General features: G+C 68.2%; 9 non-coding genes across 9 annotated transcripts; all 9 read right to left on the reverse strand.

The window, feature by feature from the left end:
- Positions 1-1,084: 1,084 nt before the first annotated feature.
- LOC131407801 (5S ribosomal RNA) lies at positions 1,085-1,203 on the reverse strand. The gene has a single exon (XR_009220664.1). It is a non-coding gene; the product is annotated as a 5S ribosomal RNA (ribosomal RNA).
- Positions 1,204-3,153: 1,950 nt separating this feature from the next.
- On the reverse strand, positions 3,154-3,272 carry LOC131407802 (5S ribosomal RNA). Its single transcript, XR_009220665.1, has one exon. It is a non-coding gene; the product is annotated as a 5S ribosomal RNA (ribosomal RNA).
- A 1,959-nt stretch (positions 3,273-5,231) lies between these two features.
- Positions 5,232-5,350, reverse strand: LOC131407719 (5S ribosomal RNA). Its single transcript, XR_009220592.1, has one exon. It is a non-coding gene; the product is annotated as a 5S ribosomal RNA (ribosomal RNA).
- A 1,971-nt stretch (positions 5,351-7,321) lies between these two features.
- On the reverse strand, positions 7,322-7,440 carry LOC131407803 (5S ribosomal RNA). Its single transcript, XR_009220666.1, has one exon. It is a non-coding gene; the product is annotated as a 5S ribosomal RNA (ribosomal RNA).
- Positions 7,441-9,380: 1,940 nt separating this feature from the next.
- On the reverse strand, positions 9,381-9,499 carry LOC131407804 (5S ribosomal RNA). Its single transcript, XR_009220667.1, has one exon. It is a non-coding gene; the product is annotated as a 5S ribosomal RNA (ribosomal RNA).
- A 1,952-nt stretch (positions 9,500-11,451) lies between these two features.
- On the reverse strand, positions 11,452-11,570 carry LOC131407805 (5S ribosomal RNA). Its single transcript, XR_009220668.1, has one exon. It is a non-coding gene; the product is annotated as a 5S ribosomal RNA (ribosomal RNA).
- Positions 11,571-13,529: 1,959 nt separating this feature from the next.
- Positions 13,530-13,648, reverse strand: LOC131407806 (5S ribosomal RNA). The gene has a single exon (XR_009220669.1). It is a non-coding gene; the product is annotated as a 5S ribosomal RNA (ribosomal RNA).
- Positions 13,649-15,608: 1,960 nt separating this feature from the next.
- On the reverse strand, positions 15,609-15,727 carry LOC131407720 (5S ribosomal RNA). Its single transcript, XR_009220593.1, has one exon. It is a non-coding gene; the product is annotated as a 5S ribosomal RNA (ribosomal RNA).
- Positions 15,728-17,699: 1,972 nt separating this feature from the next.
- On the reverse strand, positions 17,700-17,818 carry LOC131407807 (5S ribosomal RNA). Its single transcript, XR_009220670.1, has one exon. It is a non-coding gene; the product is annotated as a 5S ribosomal RNA (ribosomal RNA).
- Positions 17,819-18,650: the final 832 nt, after the last annotated feature.

An 18,650-nucleotide genomic window follows, 5' to 3' on the forward strand; every position in this document is an offset into this window, starting at 1 on the left:
GGTGGTCGTGCTTGAGCTGGGCCTCAGGCAAGGAGGCAGTGGCCCTGGGGCAGGCAATCACTCCTGGGGCCCTAGGACGCGCAGCCTCGGTCTCAGGAGTCCGGTGCCGCTCGGGCAATGTTGTCTCAGGGGACTCTTCCACTACCTCTGACAGACAGGGCCAGGACCAGGGGGAAGAGAGCGAGGCGCCTGAGCGAGGGGACACGGAACATCTCAGCCAGCCAGATTCACGGTATTTTCCTTCGATGTTTTAGAAACCAAAGTGACTGCGAGATATCCACCAGGAGCCAAACGTCAATATTTCAAGTAAAGGCAGGGCCAGGAAGAAAAAGAAAAAGGATGCCGGTCACGTGGGGCCGGAAAGTTATCAAACTGGGGAAGGGGACTTCTTTGAGAAAAACAAACAAACAAAGATAAATAAATGAAAAGTGACACGTCGAGACACAGGGGCGGAAACGAACGTTTATTTTGAGTGAGATCACAAGTGAGAACAACGCACTAACTTGATTGAGACACACCACAAACATCAGAAAATCCAGAAGCCGTGGCGTTTTGGATGAACTGCCTGAAATGCTCCCCTAACCCATTTTCCCCTGTCCTTTTGCAGACGGTCTTCTGAAAACCTTCACCAGGTTCCTGTGGTGCCTCAGCTCCGGAAGAAGTATTTGCTGCTTGTAGCTTTCTGATCCGTTGGCCCCCCCCTCCCCCTACGGGGGAACGGAATCCATTCTCTCCGACGCGACCGCGATGACGCTACCAACTGGTTGGGGCGGCCGAGTGAACTGCTCGGGTCTGTCGGGCCCCTAGCGGCTGGGAAGAGGCCGAGGACACAGGGAGCCCATGAGCGCGGAGTCGGGGTCACGCCGGGCCCCAGTGGGCCCGGGGTCCCGGTGGGGGGGGCCGCGAGGTTGAAGGGCTGGGCTTCGACAGCCTGCCCGCGCCTGGGCGGCTGTCGCGCACACGGGCAGCAGCTGGGCAGCGGTGGGGGTGGGGGCGGGCGCGGAGGCCGGAGGGGCGGCCGGTGTGCCGAGGGAGCCGCGCTGGGGGCGGTGGCAAAAGGAGAGGGAGACGGCGGGAGGCAAAAAGCCTACAGCACCCGGTATTCCCAGGCGGTCTCCCATCCAAGTACTAACCAGGCCCGACCCTGCTTAGCTTCCGAGATCAGACGAGATCGGGCGCGTTCAGGGTGGTATGGCCGTAGACGTCGGGGCCGCCGCCGGGCGCCCCTAAGAAGGCGCGCCGGGCCGCCCCGGCCCCTGTGACGCGGGCCCCCAGGCCCCTGTCAGGCGCGCGCCCAGAGCCCTGTGACGCGCGCCCCCAGAGCCCTGTGACGCGCGCCCCCAGAGCCCTGTGAGGCTCACAAGCCGCCGGCGCCCCGCCCCCCCCGCCCCGCCCGCTGCCGCCGGCCCGCCGCGCTCCACCTGCCGCCGCCGCCGCCGCCGCCGCCGCCGCCGCCGCCGCCGCCGCCTGGCCAGCCAAACCCTGCGGTGCGCTGCCCTGCCGCCCGCCCAGGGCCTGAGAGGCCTCTGGCACCCCGCGGGCGGGGGGCGGGGCGCCAGTCTAGGCGCTCTCCCGCCCCATCCCGGGAGTCTCCAGGCTCGCGCCCGCTCGGCTCGCTCCCGAGGTCGCAGGAGATCGGGCTGCTCCGGGCCCTGCGGCGGGAGGCGTCGCGGCGTCAGGGCCCCCCGGCCCGCGCTCCTCTGAGCCCCCTCCGGCCCGAGGAGCCTCCCAGCCCGGGGCCTGGCCGCCGCTGCTCCGGGCCGGCCCCGAGGGGCCCCAAACCACCCCGAGCCACCCTGGCGACCAGAGGGCATCGGCGGAACCCCGCCGCCCTCCCTCGGTTCGCGTCGGGGCGGGGGGCGGGGCACCGTTACCCCCACGCCCCCCACCGAGACTGAGACCCCGCCCACGCTCGTCCCCCCCGTGGGCACGCAGGAGAGCTCCTGCGCGAGGGAGCGGAGAGACAGAGCCACTGAGAGGATCCAAGACACCGACCTAGACAGACCCCCACCGGCACAGACACACAGACACAGAGAGCCTCTGCAGAAGAGGCAGCTTGCCCACGGCAGGGTGGTCGTGCTTGAGCTGGGCCTCAGGCAAGGAGGCAGTGGCCCTGGGGCAGGCAATCACTCCTGGGGCCCTAGGACGCGCAGCCTCGGTCTCAGGAGTCCGGTGCCGCTCGGGCAATGTTGTCTCAGGGGACTCTTCCACTACCTCTGACAGACAGGGCCAGGACCAGGGGGAAGAGAGCGAGGCGCCTGAGCGAGGGGACACGGAACATCTCAGCCAGCCAGATTCACGGTATTTTCCTTCGATGTTTTAGAAACCAAAGTGACTGCGAGATATCCACCAGGAGCCAAACGTCAATATTTCAAGTAAAGGCAGGGCCAGGAAGAAAAAGAAAAAGGATGCCGGTCACGTGGGGCCGGAAAGTTATCAAACTGGGGAAGGGGACTTCTTTGAGAAAAACAAACAAACAAAGATAAATAAATGAAAAGTGACACGTCGAGACACAGGGGCGGAAACGAACGTTTATTTTGAGTGAGATCACAAGTGAGAACAACGCACTAACTTGATTGAGACACACCACAAACATCAGAAAATCCAGAAGCCGTGGCGTTTTGGATGAACTGCCTGAAATGCTCCCCTAACCCATTTTCCCCTGTCCTTTTGCAGACGGTCTTCTGAAAACCTTCACCAGGTTCCTGTGGTGCCTCAGCTCCGGAAGAAGTATTTGCTGCTTGTAGCTTTCTGATCCGTTGGCCCCCCCCTCCCCCTACGGGGGAACGGAATCCATTCTCTCCCACGAGACCGCGATGACGCTACCAACTGGTTGGGGCGGCCGAGTGAACTGCTCGGGTCTGTCGGGCCCCTAGCGGCTGGGAAGAGGCCGAGGACACAGGGAGCCCACGAGCGCGGAGTCGGGGTCACGCCGGGCCCCAGTGGGCCCGGGGTCCCGGTGGGGGGGGCCGCGAGGTTGAAGGGCTGGGCTTCGACAGCCTGCCCGCGCCTGGGCGGCTGTCGCGCACACGGGCAGCAGCTGGGCAGCGGTGGGTGTGGGGGCGGGCGCGGAGGCCGGAGGGGCGGCCGGTGTGCCGAGGGAGCCGCGCTGGGGGCGGTGGCAAAAGGAGAGGGAGACGGCGGGAGGCAAAAAGCCTACAGCACCCGGTATTCCCAGGCGGTCTCCCATCCAAGTACTAACCAGGCCCGACCCTGCTTAGCTTCCGAGATCAGACGAGATCGGGCGCGTTCAGGGTGGTATGGCCGTAGACGTCGGGGCCGCCGCCGGGCGCCCCTAAGAAGGCGCGCCGGGCCGCCCCGGCCACTGTGACGCGGGCCCCCAGGCCCCTGTCAGGCGCGCGCCCAGAGCCCTGTGACGCGCGCCCCCAGAGCTCTGTGACGCGCGCCCCCAGAGCCCTGTGAGGCTCACAAGCCGCCGGCACCCCGCCCCCCCCGCCCCGCCCGCTGCCGCCGGCCCGCCGCGCTCCACCTGCCGCCGCCGCCGCCGCCGCCGCCGCCGCCGCCGCCGCCGCCGCCGCCGCCGCCTGGCCAGCCAAACCCTGCGGTGCGCTGCCCTGCCGCCCGCCCAGGGCCTGAGAGGCCTCTGGCACCCCGCGGGCGGGGGGCGGGGCGCCAGTCTAGGCGCTCTCCCGCCCCATCCCGGGAGTCTCCAGGCTCGCGCCCGCTCGGCTCGCTCCCGAGGTCGCAGGAGATCGGGCTGCTCCGGGCCGTGCGGCGGGAGGCGTCGCGGCGTCAGGGCCCCCCGGCCCGCGCTCCTCTGAGCCCCCTCCGGCCCGAGGAGCCTCCCAGCCCGGGGCCTGGCCGCCGCTGCTCCGGGCCGGCCCCGAGGGGCCCCAAACCACCCCGAGCCACCCTGGCGACCAGAGGGCATCGGCGGAACCCCGCCGCCCTCCCTCGGTTCGCGTCGGGGCGGGGGGCGGGGCACCGTTACCCCCACGCCCCCCACCGAGACTGAGACCCCGCCCACGCTCGTCCCCCCCGTGGGGACGCAGGAGAGCTCCTGCGCGAGGGAGCGGAGAGACAGAGCCACTGAGAGGATCCAAGACACCGACCTAGACAGACCCCCACCGGCACAGACACACAGACACAGAGAGCCTCTGCAGAAGAGGCAGCTTGCCCACGGCAGGGTGGTCGTGCTTGAGCTGGGCCTCAGGCAAGGAGGCAGTGGCCCTGGGGCAGGCAATCACTCCTGGGGCCCTAGGACGCGCAGCCTCGGTCTCAGGAGTCCGGTGCCGCTCGGGCAATGTTGTCTCAGGGGACTCTTCCACTACCTCTGACAGACAGGGCCAGGACCAGGGGGAAGAGAGCGAGGCGCCTGAGCGAGGGGACACGGAACATCTCAGCCAGCCAGATTCACGGTATTTTCCTTCGATGTTTTAGAAACCAAAGTGACTGCGAGATATCCACCAGGAGCCAAACGTCAATATTTCAAGTAAAGGCAGGGCCAGGAAGAAAAAGAAAAAGGATGCCGGTCACGTGGGGCCGGAAAGTTATCAAACTGGGGAAGGGGACTTCTTTGAGAAAAACAAACAAACAAAGATAAATAAATGAAAAGTGACACGTCGAGACACAGGGGCGGAAACGAACGTTTATTTTGAGTGAGATCACAAGTGAGAACAACGCACTAACTTGATTGAGACACACCACAAACATCAGAAAATCCAGAAGCCGTGGCGTTTTGGATGAACTGCCTGAAATGCTCCCCTAACCCATTTTCCCCTGTCCTTTTGCAGACGGTCTTCTGAAAACCTTCACCAGGTTCCTGTGGTGCCTCAGCTCCGGAAGAAGTATTTGCTGCTTGTAGCTTTCTGATCCGTTGGCCCCCCCCTCCCCCTACGGGGGAACGGAATCCATTCTCTCCGACGCGACCGCGATGACGCTACCAACTGGTTGCGGCGGCCGAGTGAACTGCTCGGGTCTGTCGGGCCCCTAGCGGCTGGGAAGAGGCCGAGGACACAGGGAGCCCACGAGCGCGGAGTCGGGGTCACGCCGGGCCCCAGTGGGCCCGGGGTCCCGGTGGGGGGGGCCGCGAGGTTGAAGGGCTGGGCTTCGACAGCCTGCCCGCGCCTGGGCGGCTGTCGCGCACACGGGCAGCAGCTGGGCAGCGGTGGGGGTGGGGGCGGGCGCGGAGGCCGGAGGGGCGGCCGGTGTGCCGAGGGAGCCGCGCTGGGGGCGGTGGCAAAAGGAGAGGGAGACGGCGGGAGGCAAAAAGCCTACAGCACCCGGTATTCCCAGGCGGTCTCCCATCCAAGTACTAACCAGGCCAGACCCTGCTTAGCTTCCGAGATCAGACGAGATCGGGCGCGTTCAGGGTGGTATGGCCGTAGACGTCGGGGCCGCCGCCGGGCGCCCCTAAGAAGGCGCGCCGGGCCGCCCCGGCCCCTGTGACGCGGGCCCCCAGGCCCCTGTCAGGCGCGCGCCCAGAGCCCTGTGACGCGCGCCCCCAGAGCTCTGTGACGCGCGCCCCCAGAGCCCTGTGAGGCTCACAAGCCGCCGGCGCCCCGCCCCCCCCCCCCCCCCCCCCGCCCCGCCCGCTGCCGCCGGCCCGCCGCGCTCCACCTGCCGCCGCCGCCGCCGCCGCCGCCGCCGCCGCCGCCGCCGCCGCCGCCGCCGCCTGGCCAGCCAAACCCTGCGGTGCGCTGCCCTGCCGCCCGCCCAGGGCCTGAGAGGCCTCTGGCACCCCGCGGGCGGGGGGCGGGGCGCCAGTCTAGGCGCTCTCCCGCCCCATCCCGGGAGTCTCCAGGCTCGCGCCCGCTCGGCTCGCTCCCGAGGTCGCAGGAGATCGGGCTGCTCCGGGCCGTGCGGCGGGAGGCGTCGCGGCGTCAGGGCCCCCCGGCCCGCGCTCCTCTGAGCCCCCTCCGGCCCGAGGAGCCTCCCAGCCCGGGGCCTGGCCGCCGCTGCTCCGGGCCGGCCCCGAGGGGCCCCAAACCACCCCGAGCCACCCTGGCGACCAGAGGGCATCGGCGGAACCCCGCCGCCCTCCCTCGGTTCGCGTCGGGGCGGGGGGCGGGGCACCGTTACCCCCACGCCCCCCACCGAGACTGAGACCCCGCCCACGCTCGTCCCCCCCGTGGGGACGCAGGAGAGCTCCTGCGCGAGGGAGCGGAGAGACAGAGCCACTGAGAGGATCCAAGACACCGACCTAGACAGACCCCCACCGGCACAGACACACAGACACAGAGAGCCTCTGCAGAAGAGGCAGCTTGCCCACGGCAGGGTGGTCGTGCTTGAGCTGGGCCTCAGGCAAGGAGGCAGTGGCCCTGGGGCAGGCAATCACTCCTGGGGCCCTAGGACGCGCAGCCTCGGTCTCAGGAGTCCGGTGCCGCTCGGGCAATGTTGTCTCAGGGGACTCTTCCACTACCTCTGACAGACAGGGCCAGGACCAGGGGGAAGAGAGCGAGGCGCCTGAGCGAGGGGACACGGAACATCTCAGCCAGCCAGATTCACGGTATTTTCCTTCGATGTTTTAGAAACCAAAGTGACTGCGAGATATCCACCAGGAGCCAAACGTCAATATTTCAAGTAAAGGCAGGGCCAGGAAGAAAAAGAAAAAGGATGCCGGTCACGTGGGGCCGGAAAGTTATCAAACTGGGGAAGGGGACTTCTTTGAGAAAAACAAACAAACAAAGATAAATAAATGAAAAGTGACACGTCGAGACACAGGGGCGGAAACGAACGTTTATTTTGAGTGAGATCACAAGTGAGAACAACGCACTAACTTGATTGAGACACACCACAAACATCAGAAAATCCAGAAGCCGTGGCGTTTTGGATGAACTGCCTGAAATGCTCCCCTAACCCATTTTCCCCTGTCCTTTTGCAGACGGTCTTCTGAAAACCTTCACCAGGTTCCTGTGGTGCCTCAGCTCCGGAAGAAGTATTTGCTGCTTGTAGCTTTCTGATCCGTTGGCCCCCCCCTCCCCCTACGGGGGAACGGAATCCATTCTCTCCGACGCGACCGCGATGACGCTACCAACTGGTTGGGGCGGCCGAGTGAACTGCTCGGGTCTGTCGGGCCCCTAGCGGCTGGGAAGAGGCCGAGGACACAGGGAGCCCACGAGCGCGGAGTCGGGGTCACGCCGGGCCCCAGTGGGCCCGGGGTCCCGGTGGGGGGGGCCGCGAGGTTGAAGGGCTGGGCTTCGACAGCCTGCCCGCGCCTGGGCGGCTGTCGCGCACACGGGCAGCAGCTGGGCAGCGGTGGGGGTGGGGGCGGGCGCGGAGGCCGGAGGGGCGGCCGGTGTGCCGAGGGAGCCGCGCTGGGGGCGGTGGCAAAAGGAGAGGGAGACGGCGGGAGGCAAAAAGCCTACAGCACCCGGTATTCCCAGGCGGTCTCCCATCCAAGTACTAACCAGGCCCGACCCTGCTTAGCTTCCGAGATCAGACGAGATCGGGCGCGTTCAGGGTGGTATGGCCGTAGACGTTGGGGCCGCCGCCGGGCGCCCCTAAGAAGGCGCGCCGGGCCGCCCCGGCCCCTGTGACGCGGGCCCCCAGGCCCCTGTCAGGCGCGCGCCCAGAGCCCTGTGACGCGCGCCCCCAGAGCTCTGTGACGCGCGCCCCCAGAGCCCTGTGAGGCTCACAAGCCGCCGGCGCCCCGCCCCCCCCCCGCCCCGCCCGCTGCCGCCGGCCCGCCGCGCTCCACCTGCCGCCGCCGCCGCCGCCGCCGCCGCCGCCGCCTGGCCAGCCAAACCCTGCGGTGCGCTGCCCTGCCGCCCGCCCAGGGCCTGAGAGGCCTCTGGCACCCCGCGGGCGGGGGGCGGGGCGCCAGTCTAGGCGCTCTCCCGCCCCATCCCGGGAGTCTCCAGGCTCGCGCCCGCTCGGCTCGCTCCCGAGGTCGCAGGAGATCGGGCTGCTCCGGGCCGTGCGGCGGGAGGCGTCGCGGCGTCAGGGCCCCCCGGCCCGCGCTCCTCTGAGCCCCCTCCGGCCCGAGGAGCCTCCCAGCCCGGGGCCTGGCCGCCGCTGCTCCGGGCCGGCCCCGAGGGGCCCCAAACCACCCCGAGCCACCCTGGCGACCAGAGGGCATCGGCGGAACCCCGCCGCCCTCCCTCGGTTCGCGTCGGGGTGGGGGGCGGGGCACCGTTACCCCCACGCCCCCCACCGAGCCTGAGACCCCGCCCACGCTCGTCCCCCCCGTGGGGACGCAGGAGAGCTCCTGCGCGAGGGAGCGGAGAGACAGAGCCACTGAGAGGATCCAAGACACCGACCTAGACAGACCCCCACCGGCACAGACACACAGACACAGAGAGCCTCTGCAGAAGAGGCAGCTTGCCCACGGCAGGGTGGTCGTGCTTGAGCTGGGCCTCAGGCAAGGAGGCAGTGGCCCTGGGGCAGGCAATCACTCCTGGGGCCCTATGACGCGCAGCCTCGGTCTCAGGAGTCCGGTGCCGCTCGGGCAATGTTGTCTCAGGGGACTCTTCCACTACCTCTGACAGACAGGGCCAGGACCAGGGGGAAGAGAGCGAGGCGCCTGAGCGAGGGGACACGGAACATCTCAGCCAGCCAGATTCACGGTATTTTCCTTCGATGTTTTAGAAACCAAAGTGACTGCGAGATATCCACCAGGAGCCAAACGTCAATATTTCAAGTAAAGGCAGGGCCAGGAAGAAAAAGAAAAAGGATGCCGGTCACGTGGGGCCGGAAAGTTATCAAACTGGGGAAGGGGACTTCTTTGAGAAAAACAAACAAACAAAGATAAATAAATGAAAAGTGACACGTCGAGACACAGGGGCGGAAACGAACGTTTATTTTGAGTGAGATCACAAGTGAGAACAACGCACTAACTTGATTGAGACACACCACAAACATCAGAAAATCCAGAAGCCGTGGCGTTTTGGATGAACTGCCTGAAATGCTCCCCTAACCCATTTTCCCCTGTCCTTTTGCAGACGGTCTTCTGAAAACCTTCACCAGGTTCCTGTGGTGCCTCAGCTCCGGAAGAAGTATTTGCTGCTTGTAGCTTTCTGATCCGTTGGCCCCCCCCTCCCCCTACGGGGGAACGGAATCCATTCTCTCCGACGCGACCGCGATGACGCTACCAACTGGTTGGGGCGGCCGAGTGAACTGCTCGGGTCTGTCGGGCCCCTAGCGGCTGGGAAGAGGCCGAGGACACAGGGAGCCCACGAGCGCGGAGTCGGGGTCACGCCGGGCCCCAGTGGGCCCGGGGTCCCGGTGGGGGGGGCCGCGAGGTTGAAGGGCTGGGCTTCGACAGCCTGCCCGCGCCTGGGCGGCTGTCGCGCACACGGGCAGCAGCTGGGCAGCGGTGGGGGTGGGGGCGGGCGCGGAGGCCGGAGGGGCGGCCGGTGTGCCGAGGGAGCCGCGCTGGGGGCGGTGGCAAAAGGAGAGGGAGACGGCGGGAGGCAAAAAGCCTACAGCACCCGGTATTCCCAGGCGGTCTCCCATCCAAGTACTAACCAGGCCCGACCCTGCTTAGCTTCCGAGATCAGACGAGATCGGGCGCGTTCAGGGTGGTATGGCCGTAGACGTCGGGGCCGCCGCCGGGCGCCCCTAAGAAGGCGCGCCGGGCCGCCCCGGCCACTGTGACGCGGGCCCCCAGGCCCCTGTCAGGCGCGCGCCCAGAGCCCTGTGACGCGCGCCCCCAGAGCCCTGTGACGCGCGCCCCCAGAGCCCTGTGAGGCTCACAAGCCGCCGGCGCCCCGCCCCCCCCCGCCCCGCCCGCTGCCGCCGGCCCGCCGCGCTCCACCTGCCGCCGCCGCCGCCGCCGCCGCCGCCGCCGCCGCCGCCGCCGCCTGGCCAGCCAAACCCTGCGGTGCGCTGCCCTGCCGCCCGCCCAGGGCCTGAGAGGCCTCTGGCACCCCGCGGGCGGGGGGCGGGGCGCCAGTCTAGGCGCTCTCCCGCCCCATCCCGGGAGTCTCCAGGCTCGCGCCCGCTCGGCTCGCTCCCGAGGTCGCAGGAGATCGGGCTGCTCCGGGCCCTGCGGCGGGAGGCGTCGCGGCGTCAGGGCCCCCCGGCCCGCGCTCCTCTGAGCCCCCTCCGGCCCGAGGAGCCTCCCAGCCCGGGGCCTGGCCGCCGCTGCTCCGGGCCGGCCCCGAGGGGCCCCAAACCACCCCGAGCCACCCTGGCGACCAGAGGGCATCGGCGGAACCCCCGCCGCCCTCCCTCGGTTCGCGTCGGGGCGGGGGGCGGGGCACCGTTACCCCCACGCCCCCCACCGAGACTGAGACCCCGCCCACGCTCGTCCCCCCCGTGGGCACGCAGGAGAGCTCCTGCGCGAGGGAGCGGAGAGACAGAGCCACTGAGAGGATCCAAGACACCGACCTAGACAGACCCCCACCGGCACAGACACACAGACACAGAGAGCCTCTGCAGAAGAGGCAGCTTGCCCACGGCAGGGTGGTCGTGCTTGAGCTGGGCCTCAGGCAAGGAGGCAGTGGCCCTGGGGCAGGCAATCACTCCTGGGGCCCTAGGACGCGCAGCCTCGGTCTCAGGAGTCCGGTGCCGCTCGGGCAATGTTGTCTCAGGGGACTCTTCCACTACCTCTGACAGACAGGGCCAGGACCAGGGGGAAGAGAGCGAGGCGCCTGAGCGAGGGGACACGGAACATCTCAGCCAGCCAGATTCACGGTATTTTCCTTCGATGTTTTAGAAACCAAAGTGACTGCGAGATATCCACCAGGAGCCAAACGTCAATATTTCAAGTAAAGGCAGGGCCAGGAAGAAAAAGAAAAAGGATGCCGGTCACGTGGGGCCGGAAAGTTATCAAACTGGGGAAGGGGACTTCTTTGAGAAAAACAAACAAACAAAGATAAATAAATGAAAAGTGACACGTCGAGACACAGGGGCGGAAACGAACGTTTATTTTGAGTGAGATCACAAGTGAGAACAACGCACTAACTTGATTGAGACACACCACAAACATCAGAAAATCCAGAAGCCGTGGCGTTTTGGATGAACTGCCTGAAATGCTCCCCTAACCCATTTTCCCCTGTCCTTTTGCAGACGGTCTTCTGAAAACCTTCACCAGGTTCCTGTGGTGCCTCAGCTCCGGAAGAAGTATTTGCTGCTTGTAGCTTTCTGATCCGTTGGCCCCCCCCTCCCCCTACGGGGGAACGGAATCCATTCTCTCCCACGAGACCGCGATGACGCTACCAACTGGTTGGGGCGGCCGAGTGAACTGCTCGGGTCTGTCGGGCCCCTAGCGGCTGGGAAGAGGCCGAGGACACAGGGAGCCCACGAGCGCGGAGTCGGGGTCACGCCGGGCCCCAGTGGGCCCGGGGTCCCGGTGGGGGGGGCCGCGAGGTTGAAGGGCTGGGCTTCGACAGCCTGCCCGCGCCTGGGCGGCTGTCGCGCACACGGGCAGCAGCTGGGCAGCGGTGGGTGTGGGGGCGGGCGCGGAGGCCGGAGGGGCGGCCGGTGTGCCGAGGGAGCCGCGCTGGGGGCGGTGGCAAAAGGAGAGGGAGACGGCGGGAGGCAAAAAGCCTACAGCACCCGGTATTCCCAGGCGGTCTCCCATCCAAGTACTAACCAGGCCCGACCCTGCTTAGCTTCCGAGATCAGACGAGATCGGGCGCGTTCAGGGTGGTATGGCCGTAGACGTCGGGGCCGCCGCCGGGCGCCCCTAAGAAGGCGCGCCGGGCCGCCCCGGCCACTGTGACGCGGGCCCCCAGGCCCCTGTCAGGCGCGCGCCCAGAGCCCTGTGACGCGCGCCCCCAGAGCTCTGTGACGCGCGCCCCCAGAGCCCTGTGAGGCTCACAAGCCGCCGGCACCCCGCCCCCCCCGCCCCGCCCGCTGCCGCCGGCCCGCCGCGCTCCACCTGCCGCCGCCGCCGCCGCCGCCGCCGCCGCCGCCGCCGCCGCCGCCGCCGCCGCCTGGCCAGCCAAACCCTGCGGTGCGCTGCCCTGCCGCCCGCCCAGGGCCTGAGAGGCCTCTGGCACCCCGCGGGCGGGGGGCGGGGCGCCAGTCTAGGCGCTCTCCCGCCCCATCCCGGGAGTCTCCAGGCTCGCGCCCGCTCGGCTCGCTCCCGAGGTCGCAGGAGATCGGGCTGCTCCGGGCCGTGCGGCGGGAGGCGTCGCGGCGTCAGGGCCCCCCGGCCCGCGCTCCTCTGAGCCCCCTCCGGCCCGAGGAGCCTCCCAGCCCGGGGCCTGGCCGCCGCTGCTCCGGGCCGGCCCCGAGGGGCCCCAAACCACCCCGAGCCACCCTGGCGACCAGAGGGCATCGGCGGAACCCCGCCGCCCTCCCTCGGTTCGCGTCGGGGCGGGGGGCGGGGCACCGTTACCCCCACGCCCCCCACCGAGACTGAGACCCCGCCCACGCTCGTCCCCCCCGTGGGGACGCAGGAGAGCTCCTGCGCGAGGGAGCGGAGAGACAGAGCCACTGAGAGGATCCAAGACACCGACCTAGACAGACCCCCACCGGCACAGACACACAGACACAGAGAGCCTCTGCAGAAGAGGCAGCTTGCCCACGGCAGGGTGGTCGTGCTTGAGCTGGGCCTCAGGCAAGGAGGCAGTGGCCCTGGGGCAGGCAATCACTCCTGGGGCCCTAGGACGCGCAGCCTCGGTCTCAGGAGTCCGGTGCCGCTCGGGCAATGTTGTCTCAGGGGACTCTTCCACTACCTCTGACAGACAGGGCCAGGACCAGGGGGAAGAGAGCGAGGCGCCTGAGCGAGGGGACACGGAACATCTCAGCCAGCCAGATTCACGGTATTTTCCTTCGATGTTTTAGAAACCAAAGTGACTGCGAGATATCCACCAGGAGCCAAACGTCAATATTTCAAGTAAAGGCAGGGCCAGGAAGAAAAAGAAAAAGGATGCCGGTCACGTGGGGCCGGAAAGTTATCAAACTGGGGAAGGGGACTTCTTTGAGAAAAACAAACAAACAAAGATAAATAAATGAAAAGTGACACGTCGAGACACAGGGGCGGAAACGAACGTTTATTTTGAGTGAGATCACAAGTGAGAACAACGCACTAACTTGATTGAGACACACCACAAACATCAGAAAATCCAGAAGCCGTGGCGTTTTGGATGAACTGCCTGAAATGCTCCCCTAACCCATTTTCCCCTGTCCTTTTGCAGACGGTCTTCTGAAAACCTTCACCAGGTTCCTGTGGTGCCTCAGCTCCGGAAGAAGTATTTGCTGCTTGTAGCTTTCTGATCCGTTGGCCCCCCCCTCCCCCTACGGGGGAACGGAATCCATTCTCTCCCACGAGACCGCGATGACGCTACCAACTGGTTGGGGCGGCCGAGTGAACTGCTCGGGTCTGTCGGGCCCCTAGCGGCTGGGAAGAGGCCGAGGACACAGGGAGCCCACGAGCGCGGAGTCGGGGTCACGCCGGGCCCCAGTGGGCCCGGGGTCCCGGTGGGGGGGGCCGCGAGGTTGAAGGGCTGGGCTTCGACAGCCTGCCCGCGCCTGGGCGGCTGTCGCGCACACGGGCAGCAGCTGGGCAGCGGTGGGTGTGGGGGCGGGCGCGGAGGCCGGAGGGGCGGCCGGTGTGCCGAGGGAGCCGCGCTGGGGGCGGTGGCAAAAGGAGAGGGAGACGGCGGGAGGCAAAAAGCCTACAGCACCCGGTATTCCCAGGCGGTCTCCCATCCAAGTACTAACCAGGCCCGACCCTGCTTAGCTTCCGAGATCAGACGAGATCGGGCGCGTTCAGGGTGGTATGGCCGTAGACGTCGGGGCCGCCGCCGGGCGCCCCTAAGAAGGCGCGCCGGGCCGCCCCGGCCACTGTGACGCGGGCCCCCAGGCCCCTGTCAGGCGCGCGCCCAGAGCCCTGTGACGCGCGCCCCCAGAGCTCTGTGACGCGCGCCCCCAGAGCCCTGTGAGGCTCACAAGCCGCCGGCACCCCGCCCCCCCCCGCCCCGCCCGCTGCCGCCGGCCCGCCGCGCTCCACCTGCCGCCGCCGCCGCCGCCGCCGCCGCCGCCGCCGCCGCCGCCGCCGCCGCCGCCTGGCCAGCCAAACCCTGCGGTGCGCTGCCCTGCCGCCCGCCCAGGGCCTGAGAGGCCTCTGGCACCCCGCGGGCGGGGGGCGGGGCGCCAGTCTAGGCGCTCTCCCGCCCCATCCCGGGAGTCTCCAGGCTCGCGCCCGCTCGGCTCGCTCCCGAGGTCGCAGGAGATCGGGCTGCTCCGGGCCGTGCGGCGGGAGGCGTCGCGGCGTCAGGGCCCCCCGGCCCGCGCTCCTCTGAGCCCCCTCCGGCCCGAGGAGCCTCCCAGCCCGGGGCCTGGCCGCCGCTGCTCCGGGCCGGCCCCGAGGGGCCCCAAACCACCCCGAGCCACCCTGGCGACCAGAGGGCATCGGCGGAACCCCGCCGCCCTCCCTCGGTTCGCGTCGGGGCGGGGGGCGGGGCACCGTTACCCCCACGCCCCCCACCGAGACTGAGACCCCGCCCACGCTCGTCCCCCCCGTGGGGACGCAGGAGAGCTCCTGCGCGAGGGAGCGGAGAGACAGAGCCACTGAGAGGATCCAAGACACCGACCTAGACAGACCCCCACCGGCACAGACACACAGACACAGAGAGCCTCTGCAGAAGAGGCAGCTTGCCCACGGCAGGGTGGTCGTGCTTGAGCTGGGCCTCAGGCAAGGAGGCAGTGGCCCTGGGGCAGGCAATCACTCCTGGGGCCCTAGGACGCGCAGCCTCGGTCTCAGGAGTCCGGTGCCGCTCGGGCAATGTTGTCTCAGGGGACTCTTCCACTACCTCTGACAGACAGGGCCAGGACCAGGGGGAAGAGAGCGAGGCGCCTGAGCGAGGGGACACGGAACATCTCAGCCAGCCAGATTCACGGTATTTTCCTTCGATGTTTTAGAAACCAAAGTGACTGCGAGATATCCACCAGGAGCCAAACGTCAATATTTCAAGTAAAGGCAGGGCCAGGAAGAAAAAGAAAAAGGATGCCGGTCACGTGGGGCCGGAAAGTTATCAAACTGGGGAAGGGGACTTCTTTGAGAAAAACAAACAAACAAAGATAAATAAATGAAAAGTGACACGTCGAGACACAGGGGCGGAAACGAACGTTTATTTTGAGTGAGATCACAAGTGAGAACAACGCACTAACTTGATTGAGACACACCACAAACATCAGAAAATCCAGAAGCCGTGGCGTTTTGGATGAACTGCCTGAAATGCTCCCCTAACCCATTTTCCCCTGTCCTTTTGCAGACGGTCTTCTGAAAACCTTCACCAGGTTCCTGTGGTGCCTCAGCTCCGGAAGAAGTATTTGCTGCTTGTAGCTTTCTGATCCGTTGGCCCCCCCCTCCCCCTACGGGGGAACGGAATCCATTCTCTCCGACGCGACCGCGATGACGCTACCAACTGGTTGCGGCGGCCGAGTGAACTGCTCGGGTCTGTCGGGCCCCTAGCGGCTGGGAAGAGGCCGAGGACACAGGGAGCCCACGAGCGCGGAGTCGGGGTCACGCCGGGCCCCAGTGGGCCCGGGGTCCCGGTGGGGGGGGCCGCGAGGTTGAAGGGCTGGGCTTCGACAGCCTGCCCGCGCCTGGGCGGCTGTCGCGCACACGGGCAGCAGCTGGGCAGCGGTGGGGGTGGGGGCGGGCGCGGAGGCCGGAGGGGCGGCCGGTGTGCCGAGGGAGCCGCGCTGGGGGCGGTGGCAAAAGGAGAGGGAGACGGCGGGAGGCAAAAAGCCTACAGCACCCGGTATTCCCAGGCGGTCTCCCATCCAAGTACTAACCAGGCCAGACCCTGCTTAGCTTCCGAGATCAGACGAGATCGGGCGCGTTCAGGGTGGTATGGCCGTAGACGTCGGGGCCGCCGCCGGGCGCCCCTAAGAAGGCGCGCCGGGCCGCCCCGGCCCCTGTGACGCGGGCCCCCAGGCCCCTGTCAGGCGCGCGCCCAGAGCCCTGTGACGCGCGCCCCCAGAGCTCTGTGACGCGCGCCCCCAGAGCCCTGTGAGGCTCACAAGCCGCCGGCGCCCCGCCCCCCCCCCCCCCCCCCCCCGCCCCGCCCGCTGCCGCCGGCCCGCCGCGCTCCACCTGCCGCCGCCGCCGCCGCCGCCGCCGCCGCCGCCGCCGCCGCCGCCGCCGCCGCCTGGCCAGCCAAACCCTGCGGTGCGCTGCCCTGCCGCCCGCCCAGGGCCTGAGAGGCCTCTGGCACCCCGCGGGCGGGGGGCGGGGCGCCAGTCTAGGCGCTCTCCCGCCCCATCCCGGGAGTCTCCAGGCTCGCGCCCGCTCGGCTCGCTCCCGAGGTCGCAGGAGATCGGGCTGCTCCGGGCCGTGCGGCGGGAGGCGTCGCGGCGTCAGGGCCCCCCGGCCCGCGCTCCTCTGAGCCCCCTCCGGCCCGAGGAGCCTCCCAGCCCGGGGCCTGGCCGCCGCTGCTCCGGGCCGGCCCCGAGGGGCCCCAAACCACCCCGAGCCACCCTGGCGACCAGAGGGCATCGGCGGAACCCCGCCGCCCTCCCTCGGTTCGCGTCGGGGCGGGGGGCGGGGCACCGTTACCCCCACGCCCCCCACCGAGACTGAGACCCCGCCCACGCTCGTCCCCCCCGTGGGGACGCAGGAGAGCTCCTGCGCGAGGGAGCGGAGAGACAGAGCCACTGAGAGGATCCAAGACACCGACCTAGACAGACCCCCACCGGCACAGACACACAGACACAGAGAGCCTCTGCAGAAGAGGCAGCTTGCCCACGGCAGGGTGGTCGTGCTTGAGCTGGGCCTCAGGCAAGGAGGCAGTGGCCCTGGGGCAGGCAATCACTCCTGGGGCCCTAGGACGCGCAGCCTCGGTCTCAGGAGTCCGGTGCCGCTCGGGCAATGTTGTCTCAGGGGACTCTTCCACTACCTCTGACAGACAGGGCCAGGACCAGGGGGAAGAGAGCGAGGCGCCTGAGCGAGGGGACACGGAACATCTCAGCCAGCCAGATTCACGGTATTTTCCTTCGATGTTTTAGAAACCAAAGTGACTGCGAGATATCCACCAGGAGCCAAACGTCAATATTTCAAGTAAAGGCAGGGCCAGGAAGAAAAAGAAAAAGGATGCCGGTCACGTGGGGCCGGAAAGTTATCAAACTGGGGAAGGGGACTTCTTTGAGAAAAACAAACAAACAAAGATAAATAAATGAAAAGTGACACGTCGAGACACAGGGGCGGAAACGAACGTTTATTTTGAGTGAGATCACAAGTGAGAACAACGCACTAACTTGATTGAGACACACCACAAACATCAGAAAATCCAGAAGCCGTGGCGTTTTGGATGAACTGCCTGAAATGCTCCCCTAACCCATTTTCCCCTGTCCTTTTGCAGACGGTCTTCTGAAAACCTTCACCAGGTTCCTGTGGTGCCTCAGCTCCGGAAGAAGTATTTGCTGCTTGTAGCTTTCTGATCCGTTGGCCCCCCCCTCCCCCTACGGGGGAACGGAATCCATTCTCTCCGACGCGACCGCGATGACGCTACCAACTGGTTGGGGCGGCCGAGTGAACTGCTCGGGTCTGTCGGGCCCCTAGCGGCTGGGAAGAGGCCGAGGACACAGGGAGCCCACGAGCGCGGAGTCGGGGTCACGCCGGGCCCCAGTGGGCCCGGGGTCCCGGTGGGGGGGGCCGCGAGGTTGAAGGGCTGGGCTTCGACAGCCTGCCCGCGCCTGGGCGGCTGTCGCGCACACGGGCAGCAGCTGGGCAGCGGTGGGGGTGGGGGCGGGCGCGGAGGCCGGAGGGGCGGCCGGTGTGCCGAGGGAGCCGCGCTGGGGGCGGTGGCAAAAGGAGAGGGAGACGGCGGGAGGCAAAAAGCCTACAGCACCCGGTATTCCCAGGCGGTCTCCCATCCAAGTACTAACCAGGCCCGACCCTGCTTAGCTTCCGAGATCAGACGAGATCGGGCGCGTTCAGGGTGGTATGGCCGTAGACGTCGGGGCCGCCGCCGGGCGCCCCTAAGAAGGCGCGCCGGGCCGCCCCGGCCCCTGTGACGCGGGCCCCCAGGCCCCTGTCAGGCGCGCGCCCAGAGCCCTGTGACGCGCGCCCCCAGAGCTCTGTGACGCGCGCCCCCAGAGCCCTGTGAGGCTCACAAGCCGCCGGCGCCCCGCCCCCCCCCGCCCCGCCCGCTGCCGCCGGCCCGCCGCGCTCCACCTGCCGCCGCCGCCGCCGCCGCCGCCGCCGCCGCCGCCGCCGCCGCCTGGCCAGCCAAACCCTGCGGTGCGCTGCCCTGCCGCCCGCCCAGGGCCTGAGAGGCCTCTGGCACCCCGCGGGCGGGGGGCGGGGCGCCAGTCTAGGCGCTCTCCCGCCCCATCCCGGGAGTCTCCAGGCTCGCGCCCCGCTCGGCTCGCTCCCGAGGTCGCAGGAGATCGGGCTGCTCCGGGCCCTGCGGCGGGAGGCGTCGCGGCGTCAGGGCCCCCCGGCCCGCGCTCCTCTGAGCCCCCTCCGGCCCGAGGAGCCTCCCAGCCCGGGGCCTGGCCGCCGCTGCTCCGGGCCGGCCCCGAGGGGCCCCAAACCACCCCGAGCCACCCTGGCGACCAGAGGGCATCGGCGGAACCCCGCCGCCCTCCCTCGGTTCGCGTCGGGGCGGGGGGCGGGGCACCGTTACCCCCACGCCCCCCACCGAGACTGAGACCCCGCCCACGCTCGTCCCCCCCGTGGGGACGCAGGAGAGCTCCTGTGCGAGGGAGCGGAGAGACAGAGCCACTGAGAGGATCCAAGACACCGACCTAGACAGACCCCCACCGGCACAGACACACAGACACAG

The sequence above is a fragment of the Diceros bicornis genome, chromosome 6 (genome assembly GCF_020826845.1).
Source record: "Diceros bicornis minor isolate mBicDic1 chromosome 6, mDicBic1.mat.cur, whole genome shotgun sequence".
In the NCBI taxonomy this organism is placed as follows: Eukaryota; Metazoa; Chordata; class Mammalia; order Perissodactyla; family Rhinocerotidae; genus Diceros; species Diceros bicornis.